Genomic DNA, 22,627 nt, shown 5'->3' on the forward strand with positions numbered 1-22,627 from the left:
TCTCTGCCCTTTTAATCCAATCATCATAGAACTCTGCTCATAACTTTTCCCATAATATAAGAGAAAAAGCAATTCTTCCTTCACTTTAAGTATAAAACATAATAAAAACCCATAGACATCATGTACAGCATTCCTTCAGGCTGATGCCCATTTCACTTTCCTTTAGTGAACTTTGTTCAAAGGGATACAAGTTCTGTGTTCACAAGTTCTAACCTAGTGAGGAGGGCTGGAGATCAAAGCCCTGAGGTAAGTGGGGAAGCGGGTAACCTGGAGGAAGCACAAGAAGGGGGACAATAGGGAAGGCCTTCTCATTCTTCCTAAGAAAGCAGTGCAATCGGCTAGTTACTGCAGGTGTCTGTACACAAATGCAGAGAGCCTGGGAAACAAGTGGGAAAAATTAGAAGTCCTTACACATTCATGGAACTATGATGCAACAGGAATAACATATTCAGGAAGGAGAGCCTGGGGAGAAGAGAAGTTGCACTTTATGTAGAAGAACTGTATGATTGCTCAGAACCTGAAACTGGAGCTAGGCCTGTTGAAAGTGTCTGGGATACAGTCAGAGGAGAAAGCAACAAGGGTGATGTCACGGCAGATGTCTGCTACAGACCACCAGACCAGGAGGATAAAGTGGATAAGGCTTTCTTCAAACAGCTAGCAGAAGTTTCCTGATCACAGGCCCTGGTTCTCATGGGAGACTTCAATCACCCTGGCATCTGCTGGGAGGGCAGTGCGCAGGGAATCCAGGAAGTTTTTAGAGAGAGCTGGGGACAACTTCCCTGTGCAAATTTTGGAGAAACCAAATGGGGGCCATGCTCTTCTTGGCCTGCTACTCACAAACATGGAAGAATTGATGGGGAATGTAGAAGCAGATGGGTAGCAGCAACCACAAGATGACTGAGTTCAGGATCCTGGAGAAAGGAAGGAAGGAGAGCAGCAGAGTAAGAAAACTGGACTTCAGAAAAGCAGATTTTGACTCACTCAGGGAACTGATGGGCAGGATCCACTGGGAGGCCAGTCTAAAGGGGAAAGGTATGCAGAAGAACTGGTTGTATTTTAAAGACACCTTACTGAGGGCACAGGAAGACTAGCAAGTATGGCAGAAGACTAGTGTCGCTTGGCAGGGAACTCTTCAATGAGATAAAACACAAGAAGGAAGCTTACAAGAAGTGGAAATTTGGACAAACAACTAGGAAGAAGTATAAGAGTATGGCTTGGGCATGCAGAGATGAAATCAGGAAGGCTAAAGTGCAATTGGAGTTGCAGCTAGCAAGGGGCATGAAGGGTAACAAGAAGGATTTCTACAAGTATGTCAGCAAAACGGGGAAGATCAGAGAAAAAGTGTGGGTCCCTTACTGAATGGGGGAGGCAACCTAGTGACAGATGATATGGAAAAGACTGAAGTAACTCAGTGCCTCAGTCTTCACATGCAACGTCAGCTCCCAGACTACTGCACTTGGCAGCCCAGTTTGGGGAGGTGATGAGCAACCGACAGTGGCAAAAGAACATGATAAGGACTATTTAGAAAAGCTGGATATGTACAAGTCCAGGCTGGATGTAATGCACCTGAGGGTGCAGAAGGAGTTGGTCAATGTGATTGCAGAGCCACTGGCTACTATCTTTGAAAACTCTTGGTGGTTGGTAGAGGTCCCTGACAATTGGAAAAAAGGCAAATATAGTGCTCATCTTGAACATAGGGAAGAAGGATGATCTGGGGAACTATATACCAGTCAATCTTACCTCAGTCCCTGGAAAAAACATGGAGCAGATGCTTAAGAAATCCAACTCAGAGCACTTGCAGGAGAAGACAGTTAGGTTAGGAACAGTCAGCATAGATTCACTAAGGGCAAGTCATGCCTGACCAGCCTGATTGCTTTTTAGGATGATACTACGAAATTGCCCACCAAGAATGACAGGGAAAGGTGGGGGGGGGCGGGGAGCTTGCCCCATTGTGCTCATCCACAAGCACTCCATGCCTCCAAGAATTATCCTCATTCCTCTACTCCATCCCCTCTGTCCCTACCATCACAGCAGTGCTCGGCTGCCTCCAGGGAGCTGAGTCAGGTGCTGGCCTCACCCCACTCCCCTCTGTCCCTGCCGTCACGGCAGCACTCCACCGCCTCCGCCTCCTGTCCGTAACACTCTTGGGGCATTCTGATTGGTTGTTTCAGTAACCAAAGTGTTCCAGGATCATTACGGGCAGACAGACAGATGGACAGACTAAGTCCTTTTTTATATTAGAATGACTGGCTCTTTTGATACAGTCTCTCACTACATTCTTGCAAGCAAGCTAAGGAAGCACAGGTTGGCTGAATGGACTGTAAGGTGGATAGAAAACTGTCTGGATCATCAGGCTCAGAGGGTAGTAATCAATGGATTGATGTCTAGTTGGCAGCCAGCATCAAATGGAGTGCCTCAGGGGTTGGTCCTGGCAGGAGTTTTGTTCAATACCTCCATCAATGACCTGAAAAATGAGATGGAGTGGACCTTCATCAAGTTTACAGATGAGACCGAGCTGGGTACTATAGCAGATACACTGGAGGGTAAGGCTAGGATTGAGAGAGACATAGACAAATTAGAGGACTGGGCCAAAAGAAATCTCATGAGGTTCAATAAGGAGAAGTGCATCCTACACTTAGGATGGAACAATCCCACACACTGGTCAATGCTGATGACTGACTGGCTAGGGCTGTACAAAACAGCACCATTTCATTTTGACTTCTGTTTCATCATTTTGAAAGGACAGTGTTTTGTTTCGTAACACTGTTCCATTTCATTTCATCAAAACTGTTTCGCTGTTTCGACATTTAGCCCATAGGCTATAATAGGAATCTTGAAAATGCCTATAACTTTGTCATTTCTTGTCTGATTCACATGAGGATTGCAGAGATGGTAGCCCCATCTAAGGGCATGAAGCCTGCCAAGTTTCAAGGAGATAGGTGCAGAGGTTTATGGGAAACCTCAAAAAATGTTCAAAGCAAAACTTGTATCACTTGCTGGTAGCCTGCTGTCATCCCAGACACAAATCTGGGGGCCTGCACCCCCCAGAAGCGTGTTGTTGCTGACTCTTCCTGGGGGGGCGCAGGCCCCCAGATCTGCACATGGATGACAAGGCTTCCCAGCACTTCGCGTGAGCTGCACCCAGCGCCGGTTCCAGCCAGCAGTAGCAGCCTGCTGTCATCCCGCATCATCCAGGGTTCCGCACCCCCCAGATGAGCTGGCAGAAGTGATCAGAGAGCTGTGGGAAAGATCAGGGAGCTGGGGAATCCAACCAGGAACTAGGGGAATGTTCAGGGACATTCCCAGTTCCATTCCACAGCTCTCTGATTGCTTCCCCCTGGTCTCTGATCGCTTCCCCCTGGTCTTCCCATGAAGTGGGGGCCCCCATATCTGCAAACTGGGTTTCAGTTGCAGCCTTGGCTTTTCTAGTTCACTCCCTGCAAGTGCAGGCCAGTGCAGTATACCCCTCCTTAGTGGTGTTTCCTGTCCTCCATCCATTATACACCTCTCTTTTTAGATATAGGAGGTCCACGAGTTCCCTGTTGAGCCAAGGGAGATGTTGAGCCCATTTACCACCTTTCCTACAGGTGGGGATGGACTCCCCTTGTGCTTCTAGGATCACTTCCTTAAGAAGCAACTCATCATGAACTCCCCTCCCTATGAAATCCTGGCCTCTCAGGGCCTCAAGAACAAGCCTCCTGAGTGTATGAAAGTCAGCTTTCCTAAAGTCAAGGACTACTGCATTGCTAGCTGACTTGCCAGCTTTGTGATGGATAGTGAATATGATCACCTCATGGTCACTGCCACCCAGCTTCCCTCCGATTCTTAGGTCGCTGATTAGATCACCCCCTTTGGCCAGTACCAGGTCCAGCTGACCCTTGCCTCTTGTCAGCCCACAAACTTCATGGGACAGGTAGAACTCATCAGCGCACATAAGGAAGCTTTGTGACTGATCAGATTTGTCTAAGTGCTCAACCCATGAGAATTCCAGGTAGTTGAAGTCTCTCATAATGAGCATGCACTGAGAGTGTACAGCCTCAGATAGTTCCCTAGTGAGTTCATGGTCAAGCACTTGTTCCTGATTTGGAGGTTTGTAGTAGACTCCTACCATTGTATCCCCTTCACTATGTTCCCTCAGTATTCTGACCCAAAGGGTCTCCAGTCTTCTTCCTTGGGTGCCAATCGCAACTTGTAGGGATGTGTAGCTCTCCTTCACACAGAGAGCTACACCCCAGCCCCTTTTTCAACACAATCTCTCCTGTACAGGGTATAGCTATTTATACCAGTTGTCCAGTTATAGGAGGAGTTCCATCAGGTCTCCACGATCCCTATGAGATCATAGGCATTTCTGTTTAGCAGAAGGACTAGCCCCTCCTGTTTATTCCCCAAACTCCTAGCATTAGTATACAGACACATAAATGTGTCTTTTGTGCCCACATGGATAAGGAGCATAGGGTAGTGGTCGGAAGACTGGATAAGTTTTGGGAACCTCTCAGCCACATCCCAGATACAGGCTCCCAGGAGGCAGCAGACCTCCCGGGCTAAGGGAGCAGAGCGACAGATCACTCCCTCAGTCCCGCTAAGGAGGGAGTCACCCACAATGACCACTCTGCATTTAATCTGGGGGATGATAGCTAGTTGTATTCCTTGGTCACCTGCAGCAGCTGTCAGCTCTGCAGATTCTGCTGATGCTGCAAGAGGTTTGTATCTGTTGCAAAGATCCAGGGGAATGGTGACCCTGGTACAGTGAGCCTTGGGGGCCAGAGACAACCTTTGTCTAGCCCCCTGGCTGGACAGTATGGGAGTGCCTCTTGGCCTCCCTGATCCTGGCAGGGGACCTAGGACACTCTTCTGTGCTGGAAGGGCCTGGCAGTAGGCGTCAATCTCCTGCTCACAATCCCTGATGGCTTGCAGCCTCTGCACCATGGTCTGGAGCTCCACTATCTGGGATTCCAGAGACTCCAATATGGAGCAAACCTCACATAGGGAGGTTGCAATGCTCCTGATCCCATATGCCTGGAGTCATGCCAGGCAGCCCCCACAGCTGAGAGCCAAGTGCTCCATCTGAATGGTGGCCAGAAGCATGGGTTCCACCTGGGTAGAGGCCTCAGAAGTACCAAAGCAGAGGAATCCAGCCACTGAGAAGAACCTCAGGGTGTGACACATCCCACCCGCCATTGCATTGGTAGTAGTTGAGCTACTATTGTGCCAACCGCCACCTTAAGGTTCTTTGCCTGGGGCCCGTGTGCCCTCCTGCACACTTCTGCACTAACCTGTGCACCTAGCCTAGAAGCACACCTGTTTGTGCGTCCTGTTTGTGAGGCTCTGGTTGCATGGTTCCCTGGGGGACTGGGCAAAGTACAAGCCAGGAGGGGCATGACCTTCCTCAGCTCCTCTCAGCTGGGCTATGTCCCTCCCACGAGAGGCCCCCACTTAACTCTGGCTAGGCTGGGGGTCATTGGGAGTTCTGGGAGTCCTGGGGGTCCCAGGGCTCATGGGAGCGCAACAGGCTTCTACCCATGTGTCTCGCTCCAGAGCCACAGGTCAAGCATACTAGGCAGCATTAGTAAGAGCTTGCTTGCAGATTGAGGAAAGTGATTCTTCCCCTCTATTTCGCACTGGTGAGACCACATCAGGAGTACTGCATCCAGTTTTGGGCCCCCCATTAAAAAAAGATGTGGGCAGATTGGAGAGAGAGGGCAACAGAGGGAAATAAAAATGGTTAGAGGGCTGGGGAATATGACTTATGAATAGGCTGAGGGAACTGGGCTTATTTAGTCTGGAAAAGAAAAAACTGAGTGGGAACCTAATAGGGTGACCATATGTCCTGGATTGCCCAACAGAGTCCTAGCCAGCTGGTAAAAATTTAAGTGCATCCCAGGCACAGAATGCAGGGCATGCAGGCACAGGGGCAGTAGCTCTGAAATAGGAAGCCCTATTTACACTAATTGTTACTTCACATGTGAGTGTTAATACCCCTGAAGTAAAGAACAATGGGTCATTAATGGGCCATAAAGGGAGTCAGAGTGCAGATAGAGCAGTTGGGGCAGGCACCCAGGCAGCATCCCAGTTCTCACTTTGCCCCATATAGTCAGTCTAGGATTTAATAGACTGACTATATGCAGCCTTCAACTTCCTGAAAGGTGGTTACAAAGAGGATGGTGCTAAACTGTTCTCTGTGATGGCAGATGACAGAACAAAGAGCAGTGGTCTCAAGTTGCAGCAAGGGAAGTTTGGGTTAAAGATTAGGAAAAACTGTGTCACAAGGAGGGTAGTGAAGCACTGGAATGGACTAACCAGAAGGATTGTGGAATATCCATCCTTAGAGGTTTTTATGAGCCACATAGACAAAGCCTTGGATGGGATAATATAGTTGGGGTTGGTCCTGCTTTGAGGACTAGATGACCTCCTGAGGTCCCTACCAACCCTAATTTTCTGACTCTGTATCCTGGAACATATAAGGACAGGTATGTTACAATTATAACCCATACATTTTTATATTAAAAAGTTAGTAAACCCTTATTCCTGATTACCATTCCTTACTCTCAGAAAAAAATACATTAAAAAACCATTTGTTATTTATGCCCAACATTTAAGTACCCCCATCTTCAAGAAGAATTATACATATTTAACCAATGAAAAAATACATTTGGCACAATAAAATAAAGATGCTATGTTTCAATTCAACTCTAGGAAATTTAACAGTTAAAATGTCTACCTGCTGGGCACATTATGCAGTCAGCTTTATACATTATTGGCAAAGAGTTAAAACACTCACTAAGGAATACTTTGAATATCTAGTAACATTAAGTGTTTAAAAAAAAAATCAAGCTCAATACATACAATATTTAGAGTGGTAGGGCATGTTTTTATAAGCCAGCTTAACTAGAAAGGAATGTGACTGGCCACATTTACCATTTTTTTTCCTTATTGGCAAATAGGAACATAGATCAGAAGACATACATGAGAAGAGGAAAAGAGGAATGTATTTTTAGTTTGCTTGTCTGTACTAAGAAAGCATCAGGCATCTGTTTTGTGGGGATTTTCCTACACAGCAATGTTTTCATTACAGAAAGGGTGACTGCTAGTCACCATGCCAAATTGTCCATAGATAATACTGGAGATTAACATTCTGGACACACTGCTTACACATTTTTGAGAAGAGTGCTAGGTGTCAGGACATCTGGCCCCTGTTGCAGCACTGCCATGATTCTTTGTGACACAAGGCAAGCCACTTAACACTGACTTGATAAGCCTTGGAATTAGTGTCTTGCTGGATTAAAATATGAATGGAGGTATTTTAAACTGTGTAGGCTACATAAGGGATAAGATTACATGATAGTGTGGGGAGAGTGTCTAACAACTGTGCAGTGATATGTAAGGATCTTCTGCTTTATCTGGGTTTTTGTTTTTTCTTTTTTTTAATATTTAGTATATCTCAGCCCCATGGCATGTAAAAAGAACTCTAATAAGAAATGGGATTTTTTTTATTTAGTTATTTGTAATTTTTGACCAACAATTTTTCAAATGTAATGGCTAGGTGCAGATTTAATTTCTGGTGTGAAAATTGGGTGAAGTAAAAAAGAGATATCAAGGAGTATACTATGAGTAACTTTTCATATACTTCCAGTGTGTGCGTGGGTGTAGGTGTGGGTGTGGGATTTTGAAGGCGTGAGTTAGGTTCCATTAAAATACCTCTTAAAGTTTTTTTTCTTTATATTAACTATTTATCGTTTTCTTCCAACACTCTCTTACTTCCTACTTCTGTATATTCACAAGTATCATAATTTCTTCATCTTTTTCAATACTGCTGCTTCTTTTTCAGTACTTTCTATAATACATTATTAACAGTTATAAATGAAGTATCCATTCCTATTCATTCTATTATGAAATAGGTTTTTTTTTTCCATTTGTATTTTCAATTAACATACTTCAATTATTGGGAAACAAAACACATCCTATGGTCAATTATAATAAATGATCAATGTTCCAAAACAGCCATCAGTATCATGAGAGAGTAAAATTCCAGATAAACAAGGACAAAAGATCAAAGCAAACAAATATTTTAGTTCTCTCCCTTAGGCCTTGGACAGATGCAACATTTGTAGTAGTTCAAAGTGCCCCCCGCCCCAGGTACTTGAAATGCTTCAAATGGTACATCTGTCCAAGGGCAGATCCAGGGGCTACAGTGATATACTTGCACTCTCCCTTCCACCACTGCCACTGTTGTCCCTGGCTGACCTTTGCACAAGGGGAGCCCCAGAGCCAACCCTGCCCTGTTCCAACTCTGGGCTTCAAGGAGTAGCTTTACGGAGTGCTGGACTTAGCAAGGGGCAGCAGTAGCAAGCAGGTTTCCTCTAATTGCACCTGTTCTCTGACCTCCCCCACCCCTCCATGTCTCCCCACTAGCTGTAAGAAAAAACCTAATGCTGTCACTGTCCCTGGCTGATGCAGGGACACCGGAGAGCCCTAAAGCCTCTCCTGCCCTGTTCCAAACACAGGCTCTGGGAACAGCTACACTGGGAGCCAGGCTTACCTGGGGATAGTGGTAGTGGGGCACAGATGCTCCCTTCTAGTGCCTCCTCCTGGCCAGTAGAGGACATACAGGGGGAGCTGTAGGGAGGAAGGGCAGGAGCAGACACTGAAAAGAGCAACCTATACACTGCTGCCACTGTCCTTAGCTAAGCCCAGCTCCCTACACAACTATTCCCCTCAGCACCCAGCTGGAGTGGAAAGAAGAGACTCTAGGGCAATCCCAGGCAGTAGGCTACCTGGGGACAGCAGTGGCAGCAGGCTGGTCCCTCCTCACCCACTTTGTTCACCTGCTCCTTGCCCAGCTCTCTAGTGTCCTCTGATGGTACAGGGTGTTCAGCCATGCCTGGCCCATGTCCTCCCCTCGTCTGAGAAGCCCCACTTCGTAAGTCTTGTATCCACCCATGCATTTGCCTATATTATACATCATCTATTTAGATATCTATTCCAATTAAACATACCTACATAGGAAGTTATTCCTGATTAATTCCCCTATGTAGATGCTCCTATATAGGTTGGAAAGGGTATATCTACACATCATAATCCAGTGAGCATGGTAGTTTATATATCAAAGTTTATGTAATGTAAGACACTGCCATGTGGAGATATGTGAGCTCACTCTGCATGTACCAACTCTGGAATCAGAAGCAGCAGAGCTACATTAACATAGCGATAAGTGTTATCTGACAAACTCTGCTACTTTAGTAGAGCTATTTAGCCCAGAGGGAGTTTATGAAGAATAGCTATTCTGTTTTAAATTGCCATTATTCCTTCACCTAAATAAGCTTCTCTGGGCATGTCTACACATCACATGTATGTTGCCATATGACATGCCATGGTGATACAGCGATCACATAAGTCTACATGTGAATGTCAGCTACTTCACTGTAGCGGCAGAGAAATCTAACCATACTCATGGAGCACTATGGGCGATTACTGTGTTGTGCTTTAATATGTCCAGAAGCACATTGTCATACAATGACATGTAGATGTTCCCACTGAGTAGAAAAATTCTTAGAGTTGCTGTTGTTTTCATCATAGTTCCCTCTCCCTCCCCTTATTTGGAAAGGTCTATGATTGATGAGATCTTTCTACAACTGATATTTTTTCTCCAGCATACCATAACATTATAGGTATTATCCATGGCTAAAATTCACCTACAGAAGCTGGATCCCTGAAATGCATACAAAACCATGTTTACTGTGATACAAGCAAGAATGTAACCTACATCATTGCACATATTATTGTGACGATGCACATCTGCTTCCCTTTATACAATCTGGAACTGCAATTGGCCAGGTACCTTTGACCAGGCAGAAATCTGAAGAAGGATGCTTTGTATTTGAAAACTTGTCTAAGTCTATCCTAAGCATGCACTTGGTCCAATAAGGGATATCATCCTTACCTTTCAGAGTTTTCATGGCATCATTTCTGCCTCTATTTCATGAGCATGTAAGCACTTCTGATGATAACATTCATATTTGTGTCGTTATAATTCATTCCTTTTATCCACACGTATACATTCTTGAATTCATATGTTAACTTCTACAAATTAATATAAATAAGAGCTTTGCTTAATGCCTGAATTACTTTAATTATACAGTTATCTTTTTAATCTCTCTCTCTATCCACACACACGGCTTAGTCCATCTGTCTGTAATGCTCTTTAAACATGAATAGATAGAAAACATTTGTGTCTTCAGAGAAATTTCCTTGCTAAACCTTCAAATGCAAAAATCTAGAACTCTTGGTTCCAAAATGATACTTTTTATTAGACTAACTGAGAAATTACAAAAAAATACCTTTTTCTGCAAGCTTTTGGGCTCATGCACACTTCATCAGGCTCAGGAAAAGTTTAATATGGTAAAAAGTCCCCATATGTAGGAAATAAACTTCATTTTTACACACAGGAAGCAGAAACTGGAAAACTGTCCCTCTGGGTCCATGACAGTCTCTTTGTGAACTTGCTCTTTGTTGTGTAGATCAAGCAGCAGTTCTTCCCTAGTGGTGTCAGGCAGGGAGGTGTAGAAATCTTTCTTGTTGTTCAGTCATGAAGTTTATAATCCAAAATCAGATAAATTTGGCATCTTCCATGTTTCAGGGATGTATGTGGTAGCTGTGTTGGTCTAAGACAAAAAGAAATGCAAAAAATCTAGAATTCTTGGTTCCAAAATGATATATCTTTTATTAGACCAACTGAGAAATTGCAAAAAAAAAAAAAAAACCCCTTTGCTAAACCTTAACATTTGTTTAGTGACCATGTCAGGATGATCCCAACTTCCAGAACTGGGAAAAAAAGACAGGGGCCACAGGTGTTTCTACTGAGCTCCTCTTGGGAGGGCACCAGGAGCCCATGAGAGAGGGGAGGGCAAAGGGAGGGACCAGCTGAGGAAAAGTAGGAGCTGGGCACGAGGCAGTGGATGAGCAGCAGCATCCCCATCCCAAACCCCAAGCAGGGAAGGAGGCGCCCGGGGCAAGCCCGGTGCAGCAGGGAGGGCAGAGGGAGAAGCTAGCTGAGGAAAAGAGGGAGCTTGGCAGAGGCGCAAGACAGTGGGCAAGCAGCAGCAGGCCCATCCCAAGCCCTGAACAGGAGGAAGCCCTGGAGCAGTGCAGAGGAAACCCCAGAACATGGGCAGCTGTTGCGAGGTGCAGAGCTCACCTGCCCTTGCCCAGCAAAGAGGCATGCAGGGGGCAACCAGGTGGCAGCATGAGTGGGTCCACCTCCAGCCCGCTGGATGAGAGCAAGTGCAGGAAGAGATTGGTATCGTCCAATGTTCAGCCTATTTAATTTAAGTTTTATAAATATTTAATAAATATAAAAAGTAAAATCTATCTATCTGTTCGTTTTTGTTCCTTGAAATTCATCCGTCATTCTTGACAGGCAATTCACTACTACATTATATACACATACATACATGATATTACAGACACACACACATATATACATAGACACACACACATATACATACACATAATTCTAATATAATAAAAGGCTTAGTCTGTCTGTAGCGATTCTGGACAACTGCGCATGCACACCCAAGAGGTTGGGCAATGATTGGCTGGGTGGCCCGGGCTGTGTGGACCCAAGTTTGCACTGCTGCTGGGGAAGTTTGTCAGCAGAGAACACGCCCCAGACACCCGAGCAGCAGGGCTTCCCCATGCCTCCCTGCCTGATGGCCAAGGGGGGGAGGGAACCACAGCAGCGGCACCCCCTGGCCCAGGCACCCACCAGAACAGCCGGAAGGTCGGGGGGAGGCAAGGAGGGAGGGGAGTGAGGAAGCAGGGCCAGACCCAAAGCAGCAGGAGGAAATAGAGTCAGAGCCAAAGTGCCAGCAGGGGATGGGAGTAGAGTGGGGCCAGATGAAAGGCTCTGTCCCCACTGCCTCTCCCCCACCATCATTCTTGATGGGCAATTTGCTAGTAATAAATATATAAATAAATAGGTATAGATACACACACACAATATACAATATGTGTGTACATACATATGCTTTATATACATATACAGTACACTGTGGATTTAACTTAATAGATATACGCTATAAGAGTTCCAAAGTTTACTAAAGTTTAACTTAATGACTGAATTCTGTATTTTAAAGTGAACACTAACTTCTCTGCCTTACAGCTGACATTTGATTCTATGTTCAATATTTCTGCATTTGGTAAGAAGTACCTTATTTTTTTAAGCCGGGCAATATTTTTCTCATTGGGACAGTAAATTTTCTGAACAAAAGGAGTGTCATGGCAATAGCATTTGCAAATTTCAGCCAAATAATTGGTGCAAAAAATGGCAAAAGGAAAAGGGAAGAGGAAGGAAATGTCAGAAATATTATTTTGAAATGAAATTGCTCTTTTGGACATTTTCTAAACTAAATGTTGACTTTTCACTTCAAAAGGCATTTTACATTTCAAAGTGACTGAGTTTTTAAAAAGGTCAAATAAAACATTTTGTTTCTTTTGGGGGTTATTTCAGGATAAGTAAAACATGTTAGGATAATACAAAATGCTTTTTTCCTCCCCCCACCTTTTTCCCCCTACTCACTCCCTCATTTATCGAAAGAACACTTTTGTCTTGGTTCAGTCCGACTTCTCTTTGCCTCTTGCCACCCCAACATTTTGTTTCGTTTTGGCCAAACTGAAAAATCCATTATTCATCCAACTGTACTTTGTTTGTTTTCTCACTGTTCTATCATGTGATAACACTGACTTTTCAGAAAGAAGCATCAGTTTCCTGAATGTATAGTCATCTGTAGCTGTAGCCAAAATACAAATAAATAATGTAGGTAAGCAAGGCACGACATCCATGTACCTTCCTCATAAGAGAACAAGAGAGGTCTTATGCTGTTTAATAAGATTTTTGCCTTTAGGAAATTATTTAGAAGCCCAGGATCTCACCTGAAGCAATCCATTTGGGGAGGCTTTGGGAAATTTTACCATATTGCACTAATTCAGTAAAGGAATCTGTATTGGATAAGATTAAACCTAGTACACAAAAGTCTTCACTTCTTGCTCTCCAAATTGCACAGCATGCAAAAAAAATATTTGTATCTAATATTTGATTCTGCCTCTTACTTCAAAGGGGAGAGTTGAGACTTCTAGTAATAAGGAAGCGTAAGTGAATTATTTCAAGATTAGAAGTTTAATTATGGGGGGGGTTCAGATACCTAAAAGGCTCCATGGAGCTACAAATTTCTCTCCTCGGTCCATGTTTATGAATGGGCAAATAAAAGAGCATCATATATTGCAATCTGATCGACTCTAAGGTGCCCCACTGCCCTGCCTTATGAATAAAAGTAGCAAGGCTTGGGTTTAAACTGGGATTACTACTAACTGGTCTACTAGAAGAGGTTGATATTGTTCGAGAAAGCTCAGAAGTATTCCATGAAATCCATCCTGAAAAGCTGAGAGTCCTCTATGAAGCAATTGGAAATTTTATTACTCAAGGACTATAGTGGGCAAAAGGCGTGCGTTACGAAATCTCACTTTCCTTTCTCTTCAGTGAACACTGTGTTAATGATATACTTGCAGTTTAGATGCAATTTTTATTTTATTTAAATAATGGTTTCTGCACTGCATGGCATGATTTCCACAAAGAAAAGATAGACATACCTTCTCCAAATGTACACTTTATAAATTATCCATCGCACAAAATGAATTGCAAAGCCTCTCTTTACAAGAGCTAACACATTTCTCTAGCTTTTTTCAGAGATTTATATTTTAAAGAATTCAACAATTGTAAGAATGCTGGAAGTCACATCATTAAAACTGTGGTAACTTATATACAACAGTATGTGAGAAATGTCCTGTATAACTGCAAACCTTTGATTTTTCATGCGCTGCACAAAACACAAAAGGAAAATCTAAAGAAAGTCCAGTTAAGATTGGCAAAGCTTTTACTTTACAAATTGAAGAATACCATTAAATTAGGAACATTTTTGTGGTAGTGTTGGAGTAATCCTGCAGTTGTGATGGTCCAGAAATTATGTGAAAGGCGAGGATTTCTTAGGGCAATATCTTTTATTGGACCAACTATATAGTTGGGATAGAGTTAGACTAGCTTTCCAACTTCAAACCTGATAAAAAAAAGTCTTGTATTTGAAAGTGTGTTTAAATCTTTCCCAACTACACAGTTGGACAGTCTGTCTGTAGCGATTCTGGACATTAACATCTTGGTAATACTACGCATCAATTTAATATCTGTTTTTTAAATTAAAAGTATAAGGTTTTATATTGGAAGAGAAGCAGAATGCCTAAACTCCTTCCTCATTTATGACACATCTTTCAAAGGTAGGAATCTGTCATGGGATGGGGTCCTGCAGGATGGCCATGATCTCCCCAAGGCCCCCTTACCATGCCAACTTGGCCCAATGGGCACCCTCTATTCTCACCATGTCTTGGATGGTATGAATGATAGGGAGGCTGCCTTTAAGTCCTCTTGGTCATGGTCTTGATTGATTCTCTGGACCCCATGGATTTTCAAACCTCTAGTGGGTCCCGCTCCAAAATAGATGTCACAACAGGTGTTTCAGGGCACCCTAGCCTTATGGGCTATGCCTGGCTCCAACCACCCTTTTTCCACGCCCCAAGCCTCGCAGATGGTACTAACATTGTTTGGTCTGGGCCATATTGTAATTTGGCCCCCTTGCCCTTCGTGGGCTCTCCACAGCCCTGTCTCACTCTGCACCTCCCTGGCGCCTGGACTCTCCACAGCCTTGCAAGGCGCCGCGCCCTCTCTGGCGCTGGGGTCGGTGCACCCAAATGCTGCACCCTCTCTGGCATCGGGGTTCCCACACTGCTGTGGGCCCCCTATGAGGCCTCCTCCTTCCCCTAATAGCCTCACCCAAACCACCGGTCTTATACAACAACAAACAAAACACAAGCCCCTGGGCTGTAACAAATTCAAGCCGTCTGGCTATAACATCATTCAGACCCTACTGGGGAATGCTCCATCCCTCAACACTATCAGAAGCTGTTCCTGCAGTCAGGCCTCTCCCCTGTGCTTGCTCTGGGAAAGCTCCTTCCCCCTTGGCTGCTGGCAGGGAACCGCCTTCCTGGCCTCAGCCCTGGGGTTTATATATGAGCCAGTCCCTGCCCCTTCCCATCAGCTGGCCGCTGGCAGGTGTGAGCCACTGGCTTGTTCTGGCTGCTCTGGTAACCGGCAGCTGGGGCTTCCAACTCACCACTTGGGCTCTTCCCCTAGTAGTTTCAGCTCTTTAAAGGAGCAGGGCACCCTAGTGCCCTGTGACAGGATCCTACCAACAGTCATTTCTTTCACTTCATTAGCATGATTTGTTCAGTAAACATCATCTGTCTTATGTACCAAAGGAGGAACAACTATGTTGCTGAAACTTGTGCATGTAAATTAAAGGTTGTCTTGTTTGCATTTTCCCCAAACCAAAATGTCTCCTCTTGTCCCATTTCACCTGAAGGCTTGAACCCTTAACATTTCATTAGTTAAGATTATGCAATTAAATTCATCCTTGCATGGTACAGAACAGCCTATGGGATGGAAAAAATGTCAAGCCTCCAAGGCTATACCTCTAATATAGAATCAATACAGCCTTGGCAGGGATTGTTCTTGCCCACTTGTTGTCTGCACTATACATTTGTTTTATGAACCCTTGGTTTTACAACAATGGTTCTCATTCTTTTTGAAATTGAGGCACTGCTAACCAGACTCGCAGCACCCCTCATTGGACTCGAGGACAAGTTTTGTGAATTGAGTAGCACCCAATTAAAAAAAAAACCTAATCTATAAATCATAGTGTTTACCTCCTTGCAAAGGGCCCAGGCAGAAGGGGTGAGGGACTGTTCAGACACAGACAAGACTGATCCTGGCTTATCTGCTTAGCTAATCTGTTTATCTCCTTACACTTCCACAGCACCCTTCAAAGGATCTAGTGGCAGTCCAGGCAGGGCACCCTCCTTAAGAATCAATGCTTTACAACAAAACATACACAGCATGAAAGGACCTACACCTAAAATTAGTAGCTCAACAATCAATTCAGTATGCCAGCTTGCAGAAGTGGATCCAGGTGGTTGCAGTGGGGCAACTGCATCCTGCTTTGTTTCCTGGTCCACCCAAAGTTTCAAACTAATTGCCTGGCAGCAGCAGCAGCAGCATTTCTATTGAGGCATCAGTGGGAGACTCAACTAACTTCGTGGCTCATGATAATCTACCCGATTCCTTCAAAAACACTTAATTCAACAGGTGTTAAACAACCCTCTCTTAGGAGACCATGCTCCAGGGGCATAATGAGGACAGTTGGGTGCCTGGGGCAGCTACAATGCATGAGGTAGTCATGACTTCCACCTAATGGTACCATGTCCTTTTTCCATGCCTCCTCCCCAGCCCAGTACCTGGGGCTGCTGCACTGGATCCCACACCTTAGTTATGCTACTGACATGCTCACACAACCCAAATAAAGAGGAGCTTTTCTCCTAGGCTTCCTCATAGTACAGGCTAACTAAGTAAGAAATTAATCTGGCCAACAGATCATGGCTGTCAAAGCAAATAGGAAACCTACCAGACGCCCTCAGCTCTATACTCCTGAGATAGTCATGGCTCCTCCAAACAGAATAAAGCAGTTAAATTTTGGGACACTGGGAGAGGGAGACTTGGGGCTGACTGACAGCATTACTCAGGCATATGCTAGTTTAGCCCTCCCAGATGCTGGATGTCCTAAACAAAATTCAGCCCTCGCATGTTCATAGATTCATAGATGTAGGGTCGGAAGGCACCTTGTAGATGTTCTAGTCTGACCCCCTGCCCTCGGCAAGAGAGAAAACTGGGCTCAAATGACCCCAGCCAAGTAAACATCAAGCCTCCTCTTAAAGACCCCAGGATAGGAGCCATCACCACTTCCCTTGGAAGTTGGTTCCAGATCCTAGCCGCCCTGACTGTGAAGTAGTGCCTTCTAATGACTAGTCTAAACCTACTCTCTAGCAACTTATTTCCGTTATTCCCTGTTACTCCAGGAGGCGCTCGGGGGAACAAGGTCTCTCCCAAACCCCGCTGATCCCCCCTAGTAAGTTTATAGATGGCCACCAGGTCCCCACTCAGCCTTCTCTTGTGAAGGCTGAACAAGTTAAGGTCTCATAGCCTCTCCTCATAGGGTCTGCCCTGTTCTCCCTGGATCATGTGAGTGGCCCTCCTTTGGACTGTCTTGATGTTGTCCACATGCCTCCTGAAGTGTGGCACCCAAAACTGGATGCAGTACTCCAGCTGTGGCCTGACCAGTGTCGCATAGAGGGAGAGGATCTCTCCTTGGCCCTGCTTGTGATGCATCTGTGGATGCAAGACAAGGTACAGTTCACCCTACTGACCGTGACCTCGCATTGTCGGCCCATGTTCATCTTGCAGTCAATAATGACTCCAAGATCTCTTTCTGCCACCGTGCTTTTGAGAAGGGAGTTCCCCAGCCTATACGTATGCTGCTGGTTCCTACTGCCCAAGTGCAGCACCCTGCACTTGTCAGTATTGAATACCATCCTATTTTCATTTGCCCACCCCTGTAACCTGTCCAGGTCCTGCTGTAACTTGTCCTTCTCTTCTAGTGTGCCCACCTCACCCCAAATCTTGGTGTCATCTGCAAATTTAAACAGGCTGCTCTTCACCCTGTCTTCCAAGTAACTAATAAAGAAATTGAACAGTGCGGGCCCAAGGACTGAGCCCTGAGGGACTCCACTGCCCACTTCCTTCCAGGTCAAAAATGACCCATCCACCAGTACTCGCCAAGTACAACCCCTCAGCCATTTTGCAATCCATCTGACTGTGTAGGCATCAATGTCACAGTCACCTAGCTTTTTAATGAGAATGGGGTGGGAGACAGTGTCAAAGGCCTTGCTGAAGTCCAGAAAGACCACGTCCACCACGACACCTGCATCCAATGCTTTTGTGACCCGATCGTAGCAGGCAATCAGGTTGATTTGACAGGTCCTGCCCCTAATTAAATCATGCTGCTTGCCCTTAAGCATCATCCCCGCTGCTGGCCCATCACAGATGTGCTCCTTGATAATCTTCTCAAAGAGCTTCCCCAGGATTGAAGTAAGACTAACGGGCCTATAGTTGCCCAGGTCCTCCCTCTTCCCTTTTTTAAAGATGGGAACCACATGGGGCCCTCTTCCAGTCATCTGGCACCTGGCCAGAAGCACCACAAGTACTCGTAAAGCTGGGCTAGGGTCCCCACAATAACCGCTGCCAATTCCCTAAACACCCTGGGGTGGAGAGCATCTGGACCTGCTGATTTGAACACGTCCAGCCCCTCCAGAAGTTCTCTAACCTGGTCCTCCCTGACCCTAGGCTTGGCAGAGTTTCTCCTGAGTCCGTTCCTAATCTCAGTAAGGGAGTCCCAGTCCCTGCACAAGAAAATAGAGGCAAAGAAATTGTTAAAGAGGTCTGCTTTCTTCTGTGGTGCAACCACCAGATTGCCAAGCATATCCTGCAGGGGCCCCACATTACCCGTTCACATACTATGATTCTGTTCTCATGAATCATAGTTCAAATATTGAGTTCTAACCATGTGACTGGATGTGTCTACACATGCATTTACTGTGGAATAACTTACAGTAAGTGGTTTTTAGAACGCCATCTCCACATGTAGCCATTATGGTGCAACAACAGTTACTCCCAAGTCAGTCCATACAAACAGGGTTACTGTGCACTAACGTCTCTACACTGGCCTTTTTGCCCAGTAACTACCTGCATCATGCAGGTAGCAAATTTACTCCTGAGCTGGCAATGGTCACCATAATTACTGTGCAATACGGGTGCGCACATGCAGACACACACCCATGCTGCGCAGTAATTTTTGGCCTCGCCCCCACCTTCTTGGAGGCAGAGGAAGTGGCAGTGTGGGGTGCTGACAGTGGGGGACAGAGGGGCAAGCTTCCCCCCACCTGCTCCTGGGTCGCAGCAGCAGCACGCAGAATTAGAGTTAGCAGGCTCCCTGCCCCTCCCCACCCCCATCATTCTTGATGGGCAATTCACTAGTACAATATAAAAGTATAGGAAGGTGAATGCTGTAGATTTTCTTTATTTTTCTATAAATAAATTATTCCAAAATTAAGCTGCTTGTGTCTTTTTTCCTTCCTCTCAAAAAATAAAAAATTCTCCATTTGTTTTAATTTGTTGAATCCATTTCCATTTTTTCACTGATTTCTGTACAATTTTCAGGTCAAGAGAAATGATATTCTAGTCTAAAGACTGACAAAATAAAAGGTTACATTCACCCAGAAGTTAATAGGCTGTTATTTATAAAGCTATAATATAACTACACTAACTTTGCTGCAATTTTTTTTTTTATTAATAAATCCAGTTGGAAGGGATTTAACAACTGATTTATTTGATTTTCAAAGTTTGAGTTAATATATCATTTAATTTCACTTATAGCAATAGGAATGTAAATGTCTATTGGTAGGGCTTGTTGGAAAAAGCAACTTGACTAGTAAAAATGTTTGAAGTGAATATCAATTTTAAATGAAATTTGTTTTCAGTGCAAACCAGGATTTGTTAAATGCATAAAATATAGTATGAAAACAAATTAGACACCTTATAGCAGGGGGGGAGGGGGAGGGAAATACGGCCTGCTGGTCAGATCTGGCCTGCAGGCCGTTCTATTCAGCCCACAGGGCATCTAAAAAGTTTAGAAAATTAATATCTATCTGCTCCTGGCTTCCTGTCAAAGATTAGGGGTGTACAAAATGGGCAATATTCAATTTGGATTCAGCCTGAATTGGGGACAGTGATTCAATTAATTGATTCGGATCACTATCCCCAATTTTTCAGCCAAATCCAATCTGAAGATTTGAAGCTGATTCGGAGAATCAGTGATTAGAACATAGACACAGCTTTAAACGTTTTTTCTACATACCTCAAGGTACCAGTGTGGGTCATGAATGCTGCAATGCTGGGGTGGATGGAGCATCCCACAGAAGCACAGAGGGGCCCCACCACGTGCTCAGCGGCAAACCCATAAGTGGACTGGAAGTACTTCCAATCCACTTCTGGGTCCACCAGGGATCACAAGGGGGGGGCCTCTCCCCTCCTGTCTTGGCAATTGGCTGTGGGGGGACACTGGGTGCCCCCCCAGACCCAGGAGGCACCAGTTACCAAGTCGGGGATATGGCGGGGGGGCCTGTGCATTCTCCAGCAGATCCAGAAATGGACCAGAAATGCTTCTGGTTCACTTCCAGGTCTGCTGCTGAGCATGCTGGGGACCTCCCCCATGCTCCTGTCGGATGCTTCATCCACCCCAGCATCTCAGCATTCATGAGCCGCCTGCTACCTAGAGGTATGGAGGTATGTAGAAAAAACATTTAAAGCTGTGTCTATGTCCGACTGCCAAATCTTTCTGAACCTCTCTGAATCAATTTAGAGGGTTCCAATTCGATTTGGAGGGATTAAAGGGCCTTCTGATTTGATTCAGATTCAGAGATCTGGCCACTGAATTGGGCCGAAATGCTGCCGAATCAAATCAGGAACTGAAACTTCACACAGCCCCATCAAAGGTGACAAGAGCTAGGGGCAGTAGGAGCAAAGCCAGCCTGCTATGATTTATATTTTTCATTTTTTTATTAAACTTTTTCATGTTCAAATTTCTCAACATAAAAATTACAAGAATACTATGTGTTCTTGTAAAAAGTTGTACTGAATTTTGAATAGTTAGAAATGTTACAAAAATTTTTGTTTCATGAGATTAATTTTTCTTTTCATAGATGACAAAATAAAATGTGTAGACCTTACCCACTATTCAGGGGAAAAAAACCAAAAAAACCTTTCTTTTTTTTTTTGCTAGCAGGGAAGACTTTCTACTGGCCTGCACTGCAAAGAAACCTCAGCAATATTAACATTATCCCTGGTTTGTCAGACCCTAAGTAGAGCTGGTTCCAGAGTCAGGAATTGTGGGACTGTGACTGAACCCACTGGAAACCAACTACTTTGTGGTAGAAAAAGTTAACTACCCTACCATGTTCTGTAAGGAACTGAAGAAAAGAACAATAATTTCAGTGCTTTCAGGCTGTACAAGTCTATGTATCAGTGTAAGGAAGAGGAAGGAGTTATTTACAATTAACTTATTTGACCTCTGACAGTAAAAGTCTATGGAGACATCTGAAGTAGACACATTTTCCTGGATTAGTTTTATCTGCATATATTGTGGAGTTTGCATTTCTCAGACACATGCAGGTTGCACTATAGAAATATCTTTTGTTTGTGAATTTGAATTGAGAAGTGGGTGGATTCATTTTGCTGAACTTCTAGGGGAAAATATAGGTTTGAAAGCCTAACTGCTGCTAAGGAGAAACCAGGCAGCAAGCAAAACTTAAATACAATGTAAAGAATAAAAAGCCTTCAAAAGAAGAGTTTGAGAATAGAGCAGAGAACAGCAGGCAGGAAAAAACCTGGCTTGGAACTGGAGAAGGGGACTTAGATTCCAAAAAATAAATAAGATAAAACTTTGCACTATATAGAGACTGAGTGGTTGCACTACAATGAGTTCTGTGCGGTTGAACACAAGTCAAAATACAGAACTGGCCCATACAGAGCTTATTATGGGATTTGGACATTTTTTTTAATACAGAAAGGAGTTCTTCTATCTCTGGTAGGTGGCACAGATTTTTAGGCTAAGTACAGACAGTCAAAAAGCCCAATACTGAATCAATTCACTATTCACAGGCTAGTCTAAGTGTAACTTGAACCAATAAGCAAGGGAACAGAAATTCACTTTTCATTCCAAAAATGCAGCCACATGCCTGCAGTAGCTCAAGCCAGAAGCCAGAGGGTGCTACAGCACACTTCTCTGCCAGGTTGGAGCAAACAGCTTGGGCCAAGGCTAGCTTGCCACCCTGTGAGGGCAGGTTTGCAGGGGAGGTGCAAAGCATTGTGGGATTCATAGATTCATAGAAGTAGGGTCAGAAGGGACCTTGTAGATCATCAGGTCCGACCCCCTGCCCTGGACAGGAGAGAAAACTGGGCTCAAATGACCCCAACCAAGTAAACATCAAGCCTCCTCTTAAAGACCCCCAGGGTAGGAGCTGTCACCACTTCCCTTGGAAGTTGGTTCCAGCTCCTAACCGCCCTGACTGTGAAGTAGTGCCTTCGGATGTCTAGTCGAAACCTACTCTCTAACAACTTGTGGCAGTTATTCCTTGTTACCTCGGGGGGTGCTAGGGGGAACAAGGTCTCTCCCAAACCCCGCTGGTCCCCCCCTAGTGAGTTTATAGATGGCCACCAGGTCCCCACTCAACCTTCTCTTGTGAAGGCTGAAACAGGTTAAAATCCCGTATCCTCTCTTCATAGGGTCTGCCCTGCTGCCCCCTGATCATGCAAGTGGCACTCCTCTGGACACTCTCGATGTTGTCCACATGCCTCCTGAAGTGTGGCGCCCAAAACTGAACACAGTACTCCAGCTGCGGCCTGACCAGTGTTGGATAGTGGGGAGGATCACCTCTTTGGCCCTACTTAAGATGCATCTGTGGATGTACAACAAGGTACGGTTCGCCCTACTGACCATGACCTCGCATTGTCGGCACACGTTCATCTTGGAGTCAACAATGACTCCAAGATCTCTTTCTGCCACCGTGCTCTCAAGAAGGG

At 44.8% G+C, this 22,627-nt stretch overlaps 1 long non-coding RNA gene across 1 annotated transcript in view; it reads right to left on the reverse strand.

The window, feature by feature from the left end:
• Nucleotides 1–10,039, reverse strand: part of LOC149869126 (uncharacterized) — a 46,130-nt gene extending 36,091 nt beyond the window's left edge. Inside the window, exon 1 of the long non-coding RNA XR_016441133.1 lies at nucleotides 9,938–10,039. This is a non-coding gene — a long non-coding RNA (uncharacterized LOC149869126). The remainder of the gene's footprint in view (nucleotides 1–9,937) is intronic.
• Nucleotides 10,040–22,627: the final 12,588 nt, after the last annotated feature.

The sequence above is a fragment of the Crocodylus siamensis genome, chromosome 3, assembly GCF_052110815.1.
Source record: "Crocodylus siamensis isolate JL-2025a chromosome 3, ASM5211081v1, whole genome shotgun sequence".
NCBI classification, from domain to species: domain Eukaryota; kingdom Metazoa; phylum Chordata; order Crocodylia; family Crocodylidae; genus Crocodylus; species Crocodylus siamensis.